Source organism: Notolepis coatsorum (genome assembly GCF_963971535.1).
Source record: "Notolepis coatsorum genome assembly, chromosome: 6".
NCBI classification, from domain to species: domain Eukaryota; kingdom Metazoa; phylum Chordata; class Actinopteri; order Aulopiformes; family Paralepididae; genus Notolepis; species Notolepis coatsorum.
In genome coordinates, this window is record NC_140170.1 from 124,610,003 (window position 1) to 124,623,934 (window position 13,932).

General features: G+C 43.0%; 1 protein-coding gene across 1 annotated transcript in view; it reads left to right on the forward strand.

Annotated features, from left to right (window-relative positions):
* The window catches only part of LOC311229662 (E3 SUMO-protein ligase ZBED1-like), a gene marked incomplete at both ends in the record, with an annotated part of 73,800 nt that overhangs the window by 59,074 nt on the left and 794 nt on the right, over positions 1-13,932 (forward strand). The gene's annotated exons all lie outside the window — the stretch shown is intronic.

The window sequence follows — 13,932 nt, forward strand, 5'->3', positions numbered from 1 at the left end:
AAACCTATGTTCTGTGGACTGAGCACTGTCGCCTCCACAGACCCCAACATAGATGACTGCATTACCCTAGAGAGTGCGCAGCAAAGAACATTCCTGCGGCACCACCCAGAGATTCAGTCCACCACTGACATGTCAGCAGCTGACTACGAGGAAGCAGAACTTCTTCTACTACAACGAGCCCAGAGAGACTCGTTCCCCGATGAGCTAGACTGTCTACAGGGAGGAAACCCCGTCCCATCAGACAGCAGACTGATTCACCTGGCACCAGAGAGTGACGCCCATAATCTCATCAGAGTGGGTGGTCGCCTGCGGAGAGCCCCCGATCTACCAGATGACATTAAGTACCCGATCGTCTTGAACAGCCGACACAAGGTCACAGAGCTGATCATAAAGAAATACGACGAGGATGTACACCACGCAGGAGCAGAGAGAGTCTTCGCGGAGATCAGACGTCGTTATTGGATATTGCAAGGGAGAGAAGCAGTACGGCGCTTCCAGCGAACCTGTCTAGACTGTCGTAAGTGGCGTGCGCAGCCCAGCATACCACGGATGGCTGACTTACCCCCCTGTCGCCTCCGAATCGGCGACAAGCCATTCCACTCCACAGGCATGGACTGCTTTGGCCCGTTGTATATAAAGAGAGGAAGAGGCACCGAGAAGCGGTGGGGTATTGTATTCAAATGCATGACCACCAGAGCGATACATATCGAGCTCCTTCCGACCATGAGCACAGACTCATTCCTTATGGCCTTCCGGAGATTCACATCACGGAAAGGAAAACCGTCTACATTGTTGTCTGATCACGGGACCAACTTCAAAGGCGGAGAAAGAGAGCTGAGAGAGAGCTTCCAAGCTATGGGCCCAGAACTTAAGACCCACCTCGCTCCAGCCCAGATTGACTTCCAGTTTAATCCCCCGAACGCACCCCACTTCGGTGGAACCTGGGAACGAGAAGTACGTTCTATAAAGACAGCCCTGTACGCCGTACTCGGAGCCCAGACTGTGGCGGAGGAAGTCCTAATGACAGTCCTCACGGAGATCGAGGGAGTATTGAACTCAAAGCCCCTCGGTTACGTCTCCAGTGATGTAGCAGATGTCGACCCAGTCACCCCCAACACACTCCTAATGGGGCGGCTGGACCCCGCGCTACCCCAGACAATGTACAGGCCTGAAGAAGCGAACGGCCGAAGAATGTGGAGGTACAGCCAAGTACTAGCTGACAAGTTTTGGAGCAGCTTCCTACTTCACTACCTACCGTCTCTACAGACCCGCCAGAAGTGGGTGAAAGAGAGAGATAATTTGACAGAAGGAACAGTCGTCATGATTATTGACCAGTCACTACCCAGAGCTATGTGGCCGGCTGGCCGCGTAAGCAAAGTTATCACCGGTGCCGATGGCAAGGTCCGAGCAGCTGAAGTACTCGTCCAAGGGCGCACTTACACACGTCCCGTGGCGAGGCTCATAGAACTGCCCCGACTCCCAGATACTATCGATGATGACCATGACCCCATGACTTTGTGAGTTGACTGACCCTTACAGCGGACCTTGAGTGGTAGACAGTGCGGTTAATCTGTCTCTGCTTAGCTAATTAGGTGGGACTAATTAGGGGGCGGCTGTTGTGAAGGATCAGATTAAACCGAATATGTATATTTATTTATATATATATATTTAATTGTATTTGTATATCGTTTGATATCCCCTGTATATTCCTTGTACAATATGCATTGAATATCCCCGTTTCTACTAAACAGCCCATAATAGTTTCATTCTACCATTGGACGAGAACCTGGCGCCAGGTTGCCATACCCCTAAGTCCAAGTTCAATCGTGCCGCCTAACATGTCGTGGCAAGTCCGGTACCAGCGTAGTAATACGTCGGGCGAAATACGAATGGTACTATTTGTTCATAGCGCATATATATATGGCGCAAGTAAAGTAGAACTTTCTTTTAGTCCAGTTCTTTACCCTCCAACAGAGTGACAGACGCAAAGCCTCCCCATGACGCACGTGCGGTGTAGTAAGGCCTACTTGGCCCCAGAATAGGCATTGAGATATCGTGTAGATTAATAGTTGAATAGTCATAGTTTGGCACTATACCGTCGAGTTGGACGTATTCTATTAAGCTAATAATAGTCTATTTATGTATGGTGCATCGTTCGGTTTGAGTTCTAAAGTTATCAGTACCCCCATCGTTCCTGACGTTATCTGGACGCTTAACCAGGCTGGTCAGACCCCTAGTGGTGATTGCATCCGAGGAGCTCCGGGCCAAGAGCGACTGGACCTGTATATTGGATTACTCTACTCTATCTTTGATTATTCCATGGATAAAGGCCAACACTGCGGAGTGTTGGAATTACCCCCCGGAGAGGACTCCAGGTGAGACGGCGCTCTACACGTGAGGTCGCCTCACGTCTCTCCGTTGTGGACCGGCAGATACCGTTCCACAGAGGGTCCAGCTGTTTTCGTCTGCGGTCCGAGGTTCTGTGGGCACCGTGTCCAAGACTTTGGATTCTCCCAAGACACCGTCGGCCAGATGGGATACCGCCAGCGGCTTCTCTAACCCCCCCCCTCCTACTGTCTTACAACCAGCGGGACCCCCCCCCCCCCCTTAGTGTATCCAGCTATAATCATTTAAGTACCATCGCTATCGTTTTCCTAAATATTCCAGGTTGTATACTTACTCCCTGCGTAACCAGAGATTGGACATTCAATGTTGATTTACCTACGAATACTCATTTGCCATAAAAGTGCATATTTCATATTTCAAATCATAAATGTAATTAAGTGATCGTATACACCCTTTGCTGTATTAAACCTTCGATTTGGTACATTTGTGTGGATTCGTTTCATCAGGTGGGAAAGTGTTCATCATACTTATATCTTGTACTGGGTGGCCAGAAGTTAAAGTATATGAGGTAGTGGTATTAAATATCATATCTAACAATACAGTCAGGGAATTGTACCCCTCAGTTACAAGTATCGCAGGTTGCACAAAGGTTCGTTCCCTGGCCTTTGTGTTATGCCTTAATAAGGTCCCATTATAAGGGGACCCTGCTTTTCTTTATCATAAATCGATCAATAGAGACCGTATTAGATCCCAATGTGGTATCATTGGAAAGTCACACTCATTGGCTACAACCCTGTCCAAAGATTTTCGAGATCACCAAATGATTGACGGAGCGAGAGCCCCGGGAGTCGGGGGTGGTAATGTGTACTTTGGCGCACGCCTCACATATCGGCATGTAACTCGAGAACCGCTGAACGGATTTTGTCACCTGAAAGGGCAACAAATAGGGCTTTAATTCTATCTATAGATTGTATTAAAAGAAATGCACACCCGAGCCGCTAGAGGTCGGCAAAGTGGCACGTCGCGAATTGTCCTCAAGAGGGCCTACATGTGGGCCCTTGGATGTTAAGAGGTTGTGTTTTTTTTTCAAATGTATGCAAGAGTAAAGACCTTAACCCTATCAAAACAGCAGTCAAAGTGTATATTTTCTATTTTATCGTCAAACCGTGAGGAAATGACTAAATCCAGATTTAAAACTGCCATTGGAAAGAGGAGCCTTTTCCCTATCCATAGATGTATGATTTGGCCATAATAAGGTCAAGGTCAAGTTCAAGGTCAAATATGAATTTATAATTAAAATGGATTATAATTTATTACTGTATCTACAAATCCTTCTTTTTAATCAGCTTCCCTTTATTCGTTTGCTTAGATTTTTTTTGTACACTTGATCTCAAGAAGGTGCTGAATGAGCTCAGTGCGCGAAATCTCTTGTGGCACAATTGTAACATGGTGTTATTCACCGGCACAGATGCAAAATAAAATCATAATTTATATTCTCCTTTTTTTTATTACAATTTACTCAAGCCTAGTAACAAACACAATATTTCTGACACTGGGAATACATACCCCCAGGTCCATAGATGTTCCTAGATACCAATGCAAATTGACCTTGTAGAAGTGGAGCAATCTTCCATTTACTTAGGCATGTACCTTTAGGCAAAATTTCTGAAAATAGGGCTACAGCTTAACATGTTAATGCACTCCAAATTCAAACAAAATTATGATGGGGTGAACAAAAAATCTAGGTTTTATTATTATTATTTTTTACAATGGGGTTCCTTGACCTCTCACATTGACACATCTGAATTAATTTAGGCTCAATAGAACCACAAAGGTATCCCCTTTACAAACCTGTCAAATAGTACCATGCAGATTTGAGTCAAAACCATGCATTTTTGTACAAAGATTTGAACAAAGTATTTTATTGTTTGATTATTTGTGTATAATATGGTCCCTAAATAATAATAATAATAATAATAATAATAATAATAATAATAATAATAATAATAATAATAATAATAATAATAATAATATCTTAGATTTATATAGCGCCTTTCAGGAGACCCAAGGCGCTTAACACATTGGACGCCAGACCCGAGATAAGTCGGGTTACTCGCCATCGCTTGGGCGCCAAACCCGAGAAAAGTTGGGTTTTCTATTGTTATTTCTTTTATTCGATATTCCCATTCATAATCCATCGAGGGAGCCTGTGTTATCATTGGGGATGAGTCTGAGATCGCAAACGTCCAATACCACCGCCTGCCGCCTTGCGGCCGGTATTGCACATCCTTTGAAACCCTCTGGCTTGGCCTGTGTGTCTATCTAAAAAGTCCGTTGGGGTTTTCCTAGACGGGCAGGATTAGCATTTATAACACATGGATTGAGGATAATCAAGCACTCCCGGTTCATGTTCTTTGGTGAATTATGTTGGCAACACAATCAACATCAATACTCGGAATGGCGATCAGATAATTGGAATATTCTTTTTGGAGCTCATCCTAGTCAAGGTAAGGGCTATATGGTATCAATCTTGCGTTGATAGAAGAATCCCTTCCCCGCGATCGGAACGTATGTGTGTAATGTACTGTGTAACATATTCCGTTGGTGATGTTATAATAACGTGATAATATAGCGTTGATTTCAGATTGATTGTTGATCCAGGCTAGGAACGCCACAAGTTCTAGTGAAATGCACTAAACGCTGCATAGCGCCGTTTCCTGGGATTAGACAGAATTACTCTAAAACTATACTCATATTCACCACGGTATAAAACGGGAATGTATGGATGACATTTTTTTTTCTTTTTCACAAATTGTAAGATAGATACTCGATGTCAAATGGGCAATAGTTTTATATCCATAACTATGATATTTAATATAGTTTTAGCCCTGCAAACACCGCCATGTATCCCTATTCTTTAAATCGCTGGAATTCTTACCACACGGCCCACAGCGACCTCTGGCCCTGAATGTGTTAACAGGAGGGGGCAGCTAGGGGAAGGGGATCAGGGAACAACGTAACAACAAAGTAAAAAGGAAAGAAAAGAAAAAAAAAAGAAAGAAGGAAATCAGGCAAATAGTTGGTTTTGAGTTGGGATTTGAAAGAGTGCAGGGATGTAGCACTGGATGGAAAAAAGCTGATTTAGTTATTGATTTCATATGGGAATGAAAGGAGAGGGTGGACTCCAGTATGACACCCAGGTTGCGGACTTCTGGGGAAGGGTGGATTAAGCAGCCATCCACTTCCAGGTGGAGATCTCCAACCTTCCGGAGCAGTGACTGCTTGGCCACAACCATGAGCTCAGTCTTCTTGCTATTTAACTTCAGGAAGTTGCATGACATCCAGGACAATAGTCTTGGAGTTGCATGAATTGGGTACATCTCTAAATCTGAGCCCCATGTGTAATGATAGTCAAGTGAAGTCAAGTCAAGAGTTTTATTTGTCACGGCATACAAGTATACAATGAAATGCGGGTGGTCTTGCCCGCAACAATGTGCAATACAGTAGTAACAACATATAATAGAATCCAATAAAACAACATTGTGCAATAAACAAGTAACATAGTAGGGCATATCAGTATTTGTACATAAGTTATTTACAGAGCATGGATGACATGCTAGGTCCTTTGGTAGTGCAATACACTGTTACTGTTACTATACTATTTTTAAAGTGACCTTTCCTTAGTGGCCATACGTGTGGGCGTGTGCAGCATGAGTGTGTGCTTGCTCATGTTAAAGTGGCTGCTAGTGTGTGAGCGTGTACAGTGTGTGTCGTGTGTGTGCTCATGTGTGCTTGTGTGTGGAGAGTTCAGTGTTCAAGGCTCTGATGGCCTGGGGGAAGAAGCTGAGCCGAAGTCTCTCTGTCCTAGTAGCTGGGGTTCGCAGGCGTCTGCCTGACCTCAGCAGCTGGAACAGGCTGTTGTTGGGGTGGTGTGGGTCTTTCATTATTCTGCAGGCTCTGGATTTGCACCTCTTGTTGTATAGAACCTGCAGGGGTGGTAGTGCAATGATGTCAGTAGTCATAGTGGCCGTTCCAATTGGTTGACATCATTTTATATTTACTTGACCTTGCTATGACATAATTTTGACCTTTGGAATAATTAAACGTTAGAAGAGAATATAATCTGTCATTTTGTCAAACAGCTACCTAAATCAAATCAAATCAAATTTATTTGTAAGGCCCGACAACACACGTTAATGTCCCCATGGACCGGACACGTCTTCTTTAAACTAGTCAAGAAGAAACATAACAATAAGTCAAAAACAAAACAAGAACACCATAAGGTCCAACAAATTTAAAATAAATGCAAATAAATGAATGAATGCAAGCATACCCCACGCGAAGGTAAGGAAAAACTCACTAAAACCTAACAATAGGGAAAAAATGCTCCACAGGTAAAAGGGCATCCCTTGGTATTGCACTTTGTTCTTTTTTGTTTTGTGTGTGAATTGAGTGGGGTTAGGGGATGGGTTGCTATTGCATGGCCACACCTCATCTTGCCAAGAGAGGTCTTTAGAAAGTGACAGTATAATTATTATAGCTAGTTTTTTTTTTTTTTTTTTTTTTTTTATTATTGCAAAACAAAATTATTAAAAGTCAGTACTCAACACACAATGCATAATGAAACTAACAATTAAGGTGGCTAAAATGACATGCAAGTACAGAAACAGAAAACAAAAAAAAAGTATATAATAATATTTTACCGTATACAGTGTATATCCAACGAAATTACCAATTATACCAATGTCTTATACAGGATATACCCCTAATACCTATTATCTAAAACCCTACACACATATGCTCCAGCTTGAACCCCCCCCTCCCGGACCCCTCCTTGGATAGTACCTCCATTATCCCTCACTCCTAACCAGACACTACCATTATAAGCTAGCTTTTATTCTCTCCACCACTTCTAACCACATTGACATTTTGGATTCGTTGAGACCCAGAATTCTTGCTGTAGATATTTCTTGATAAATCACATCGAGATATGTAAGAAACCAAACCTTCCGGCACATTTTTTCCGGTTGAAACCAGCGTGATGCCATCAGTTTTTTAGCTACTGTGATACCCGATAAAACCAATCTCTTTAGCTGTGGATTTACTGCAAACTCAAAAACATCATTCAATAGTAATACAAAGGGGTGTACTGGTATATTCCAAGATACGAGTTTTGATAATTGATGGGTCACATCTTTCCAGAATGCCTTAACTGGTGGGCAGTCCCAATACATGTTCATAAATGTCCCTTCGTCTCCATTTGTACATTGGGATTATAGCTATATACAGTATAATATAAACCATACAACTACAGTATATAGTAACTTATTGTTTCTTGTCTCTCAATTGTCCCTCTCCTTTCTCATCTGTCTGTCTGTTTACCTGCCTGTCTGTCTGTCTGTCTGTCTGTCTGTCTGTCTGTCTGTCTGTCTGTCTGTCTGTCTGTCTGTCTGTCTGTCTGTCTGTCTGTCTGTCTGTCTGTCTGTCTGTCTGTCTGTCTGTCTGTCTGTCTGTCTGTCTGTCTGTCTGTCTGTCTGTCTGTCTGTCTGTATGTATGTCTGTCTGTCTGTCTGTCTGTCTGTCTGTCTGTCTGTCTGTCTGTCTGTCTGTCTGTCTGTCTGTCTGTCTGTCTGTCTGTATCTCTCTCACTTACTCTGTATCACTGAGTGCTTTGGACAGAGACAGACAGATCAATAGTCCATCAGAAGCAAACTGAGGGGCCATGACAGCTCCTCCTCACCCCTCTACTACCCCACTTCTCTCTCTCCCACTCTCTCTACCCATCTCTCTCTCTCTCTCTCTCTCTCTCTCTCTCTCTCTCTCTCTCTCTCTCTCTCTCTCTCTCTCTCTCTCTCTCTCTCTCTCTCTCTCTCTCTCTCTCTCTCTCTCTCTCTGTGCGCATGCATGTGAGTGGAGCGGAGATCGGAGTTTGGTGAGACTGCGTGTGAGTGAGTTTCTAACTTTTTTCTATCTGTGTTGTGTTTAATGTTATGAATTAGAGTGTTATTTATTTATTGGTAGGTTGCTATTGTAGTGTTATTGGTTTCAAACGGAGGTTGGTTAATCTCGGTTCGCGTGTCGCTGTCGCCTGTCGGCCAGCGCGCGCTGGTTGGAATAGGCCGCTGAAATGGAGGCTCCTATTCTAAGCAGGAGACATGGTTTTAAACTTGCAGTTGGAGCTGATGTGTCAGTGGAAGATTGTAGTTTAGCTGTGGGTAAAGTTGTGGGCTATGAAAGCATTGTATCTGCCGCTCGGATGAACGGTGCGATGGTGATGTTTGTGGACCACGTTGGAAAAGCGAACAAAGTGACTGAGACCGGCGTCACGGTTAAAGACACGTTTGTGATGGTGACTCCTCTGTCTACGCCGTATACAAGAGTTACCATCTCGAACATACCACCGCTAATTAGCGATGATTTATTAGTGAAGGAATTGTCGCAGTATGGTACAGTGGTCGCACCCATTAGGAAAATGTCATCCGGCTGTAAATCCCCATTACTGGCGCACGTTGTGTCACACAGACGCCATGCTCTAATGATCATGAACAAACATGACGAGGAGCTTGATCTGGTGTTCAAGTTGAACGTTGATGGGTTTGAATATGTTGTATATGTTAGCTCTGGGGTTTCAACCTGTCATGGCTGTAAGAAGCAAGGCCACTTCTATCGGGACTGCCCTGATAAAGTTCCCACTGCGGGAGCGCAGGGGGGAGCAGGGGCGGACGCACCGAGGAGTTTTGCTGATGCAGTGGCGAGGAAGGCTAACGCTAGTAAGAAACAGAATGACAGTGAAAAAACAACAAGGGAGGAAGACACTGGAACTGAGAGTCAAACTCAATGTGCATCAAATGTAAACCAGGAACAAAATAAAAGAAAGGAAAGTGGTCAAACAGGAGATCAAACTGGTTTAAGTGAAAATGAAGGACAAATAATGAGTGCAGGAAAAGTTAATCAGCAGGAGACAAGTCAAAACAAGGAGAGTAGGAAAACAGTGGATAGTGATGGAGTTTTGATGGATGAGGCTTTCAAAGTCCCTAGTGCTACAGTACTAAAAGAAAAGGAAAAGAAAATGATAAAGAGGGCTGTTCTCAGGCAAATAAAACAGTAAACAAGGTCAGGGAACCGGAGGAGCAGTCAGATTCTGAGTCAGTTGACTGTCACTCTAGTATGGAGGACGAAGGAGAGGAAGAGGAAGAGGATGGCCAAAGTGAAGGCAGTCAGAGCTTGTCTGAATCACAAAAAAGTGAAGTGAAGGGGAAGAAAAAATCTGATGTAAAAAGGGTTCAACATTTCTTGAGAGTAACAAATAACAAGAAGTGTGAAATTGAAGATTATTTCTCTGATAAAGAGGCTCTTTTTTCTTCTGTCAACTCACAGTCGAGAAGCAGAAAGAAGGGAGGCTATACTGCAAAGGAGGGGTTCAGACTGAAGAAAATAATACAGAATATCAAAAAAGGAATGCTCAATGATGGTGAAACAAAGGTCTAGGACAGGCTGGTTCCTGTGTGTTTTTTCTTGTTTTGTTTTTCTCATATCAACACTCATGAGTGAGTTCAGGGTTTCCACACTTAACCTAAATGGAGCCAGAGATGTGAGGAAAAGAATGAGTCTGGTTGAACTTGTTAGGTTGAAGAACATCAATATAATGTTAGTTCAGGAAACACACAGCGACACCTTGAATGAGACTGACTGGAAGAGAGAATTGGATGGAGATGTTGTGCTAAGTCATTTGAGTAGGAATAGTTGCAGGGTGGCACTACTCTTCTCCAGGAATTTTCTGCCAACATCGTACAGTATAAGGTAGAGGAAATAGTGAAGGGCAGATTGATGGTGATCAGAGCCAAATATGAGAGTTTTAATATTGTATTTATAAATGTATATGCTCCCAATTTAGGACCTGCCAGAGTTCAGTTTTTAAGTGAACTCAGTGTGGTTTTAAGCCAGTGTGAACCTGAGGATGTTTTATTTTTAGGAGGGGATTTTAATTGTACAGAAAATGATCAGCTGGACAGGAATCATTGTGAACCTCATGGCCCTTCAAAGAGAGCCATACAAAAGATGATAGAGGCTCACAGTTTGAGTGATGTATGGAGAGGAATACATGGGAAAAACAGACAGTACACTTGGGTCCAGAGCAGGGAGAATATAATTTCTTTGGCCAGGTTTGACAGATTTTACTGCTTCAAACACCATCTCAGCATTTTTAAAGAGTGCAGAATAATCCCTGTGGGTTTTTCTGACCACTCTATGGTGTGTTGTAGTGTTTTTATTTCAAAAGTCAAACATAAATCTGCATACTGGCATTTTAACACTGCATTGTTATTAGATGTTAATTTTAAAGAGTCTTTTGTATTGCTTTGGAACGTTTTTAAAACAAGATTTTTTTTTGAATCATTAAAGCAGTGGTGGGATTGTGGCAAAGTGGAGATAAGGCAGTTGTGTCAACAGTACACTCTCAACGTTTCTTGTGACATTGCCAAATCTATGAGAGATTTGGAGACTGAAATAGTGGAGATGCAGCTTGCTGCAGGATCCACAGGAAACAGAGGTTGTGTTGAGAATCTCAGTACTAAAAAAGCCATACTGGCAGATCTGTTGGGCACTAAAGTGCAGGGGGCGCTGGTTCGGTCCCGTTTTCAGAGCGCTGCTTTAATGGACTCTCCGTCAAAGTATTTTTTTAGTCTTGAAAAGAAAAACGGACAAAGCAGGTTCTTTCATGCTATGCGCTCAGCCACAGGACAGCTGTTGACTGAAGACAATGAGATCCGGCAGAGAGCTGTGGAGTTTTATTCTCAATTGTTTGAAAGTGAATATGTTGAGAATGAAGAGGTGTTTGACTCCTTTTGCAATGGGCTGCCCAGAGTCTCAAAATAGACCAACACAGAGCTGGAGGGTCCTCTAACTGCAGAGGAAGTGGGCGTGGCATTGCAGGGCATGAAGGGAGGGAAGGCCCCTGGGATCGATGGACTCCCACCAGAGTTTTATAGAGCGTTCTGGACTGAGCTGGAAGAGGATATTTTGGACGTTTTTAATGAAAGTTTTAAAGACTCCATTTTGCCTCAGAGCTGCAGGAGGGCAGTTCTGGCTCTGCTGCCAAAGAAATGTGATCTTCAGGATATAAAGAATTGGCGTCCTGTGGCGCTCCTATGCTCGGATTACAAGCTGCTGTCTAAAGCTCTGGCCAATAGACTAAGGAAGGTGATGGACCAGGTCGTCCACAAAACACAAACATACTGTGTGCCCGGCAGGTCTATTGTTGACAATGTGTCACTGATTCGGGATCTTTTGGAAGTCTCTGATTCATTAGGCATAAATGTTGGTCTGGTTTCTTTGGATCAAGAAAAGGCATTTGACCGGGTTGAGCACCGTTACCTGTGGAAGGTCTTAGAGAGGTTCGGCCTCAGCCCTGGTTTCATTGCTAAGATTATGGTTTTGTATGAGAACGCTGAGTGTGCTGAAAATTAATATTGGATTGTGTAAACCTTTTAATACCACTCGGGGCATAAGGCAAGGACGTTCGATGTCTGGCATGCTTTACACACTTGCTATTGAACCAATGCTGCACAATATTCGTTCACGTATTGATGGGATGTTTTTACCTGATTTTAATGCATATTTTAATTTGTCTGCATATGCGGATGATATTATTGTCATTATAAGGAGTCAGGAGGATGTAAACAGGTTAGGCTGTATTGTTGAAACTTTCGGTAGAATCTCATCTGCAAAAGTAAATTGGGAAAAGAGCGAGGCATTAGCAGTTGGGAGTTGGTCTGTAGGTCTCCCTAAGCTGCCAGGAGGTTTAAGCTGGAAGAGGGGAGGTCTAAAATACTTGGGAGTGTATTTAGGAGATGACCAGACTGTAAAGCTGAATTGGGAGGGAATGGTGGAGAAGGTGGAGGGGAGTTTGGCAAAGTGGCGGTGGCTTTTACCACATATGTCATACAGAGGAAGAGTATTGATAATTAATAACTTGGTGGCATCAAAACTTTGGCACAAATTACAATGTATGGAGCCCCCTGCTGGGCTATTATCAAAAATACAGTTCATCATGGTTAATTTCTTCTGGGATAGTTTGCATTGGGTCCCACAGAGTGTGCTCTACCTGCCGAAAGAGGAGGGAGGGCAGGGACTGATTCACTTGGAGAGTAGGAAAGCGGCTTTCAGGTTACAATTCATCCAGTGCTATATTGCAGGAAGGGATGAGGATGTGGTATGGAAACCGGTAATGAGCACCATTTTAAGGAGAATACAAGGTTTGAAATTTGATGTGTCTTTGTTTTTGTTGGATTGTCATTTTATACGTTTATGTGATTTGACTCCATTTTATCAAGGACTTTTTAAAACATGGACGCTGTTTAAATGGAGCAGAACGGAACCCACAAGTTCACTGTTTTGGCTATTGGAGGAGCCTTTAATCTATGGGGCCCGATTGGACATTCAGAATGAAAGCAGGATTGGTCTCACCCAGCGTTTAGTTTCAGCTGGGGCAGTAAAGCTGAAACAAATAGTGGATGCAGCGGGGCCCGGACTTTGTAACACAGAAGAAGTGTCCTCTCTGATGGGTCTGAGGTCGGGTCGCCAAACCAGGAACTTTTTGAATGCGTGGTCTGAAGGACTGAGTAATCAGGAGTGGGACATGTTATGGGAATATCTAAGTGGAACAGACATTCCTGATGCAAGAGATCCTTTTCCTGAACTTAGTCCCCAAATAGATCAAACTGGACTGATGTGACCTTTGTTGGATTAAAAAAATTATGGATCTACAGACTTGTACATGTTGAGTGGGAAGGCAATGTATAAATACTGTGTGCACGCTCTAAACAAAAAAATGCTGAGTGGGAAAACAGACACTGTGTGGGAGAGAAACTAAATGTGCAGGAGGAATGTAAACCAGTGTGGAGGGTGTTATATAAATCACTACTGAACAAGAAGTCAGGAGACTTGCAGTGGCGGATACTGAAGGGAGCAGTGGCAGTCAATAGTTTTGTCTCCAAGTTAAATCCAACAGTATCTAACAAATGTCCTTTTTGTCACGAACCAGAGTCCATTTTCCACTGTTTCTTGGAGTGTAAAAGAATTGAAGTACTTTTTGAGGTTGTAGAATCTGTGTTTGTCAAATGTGGGGAGAGTTGGAGTAAAACTGCTTTTATTTTTGGTGCTGGTTATAAAAGGACAAATGCAATGAAATGGGAGCTGTTGAATTTTGTAGTGGGACAGGCAAAATTGTCAATTTACAAAAGTCGGAAAAATCAAATTGAATATGGTTCAGGTGGGGAGTTGTTGCCATTGTTTAAGGCTTTGGTACGAGCTCGAATTACAGTAGATTTTTGGTTTTATTTACTCATGACTGATTTTGAGTTTTTTTTGACGCATTGGTGCTTCAATGAAGCTCTTTGTTCGGTTGTTGATAAGCAGCTCTGTTTTAACCCCTTGTTTCTGTGAGGATTTAAATAGTGTCTATGTATGAATATGTTTGATTGACAAATGATAAAATGTCCTTTTATTTATTGGAAATAAAGGTTCTTAAAAATAAAAATCTCTCTCTCTCTCTCCTCTCTCTCTCTCTCTCTCTCTCTCTCTCTCTCT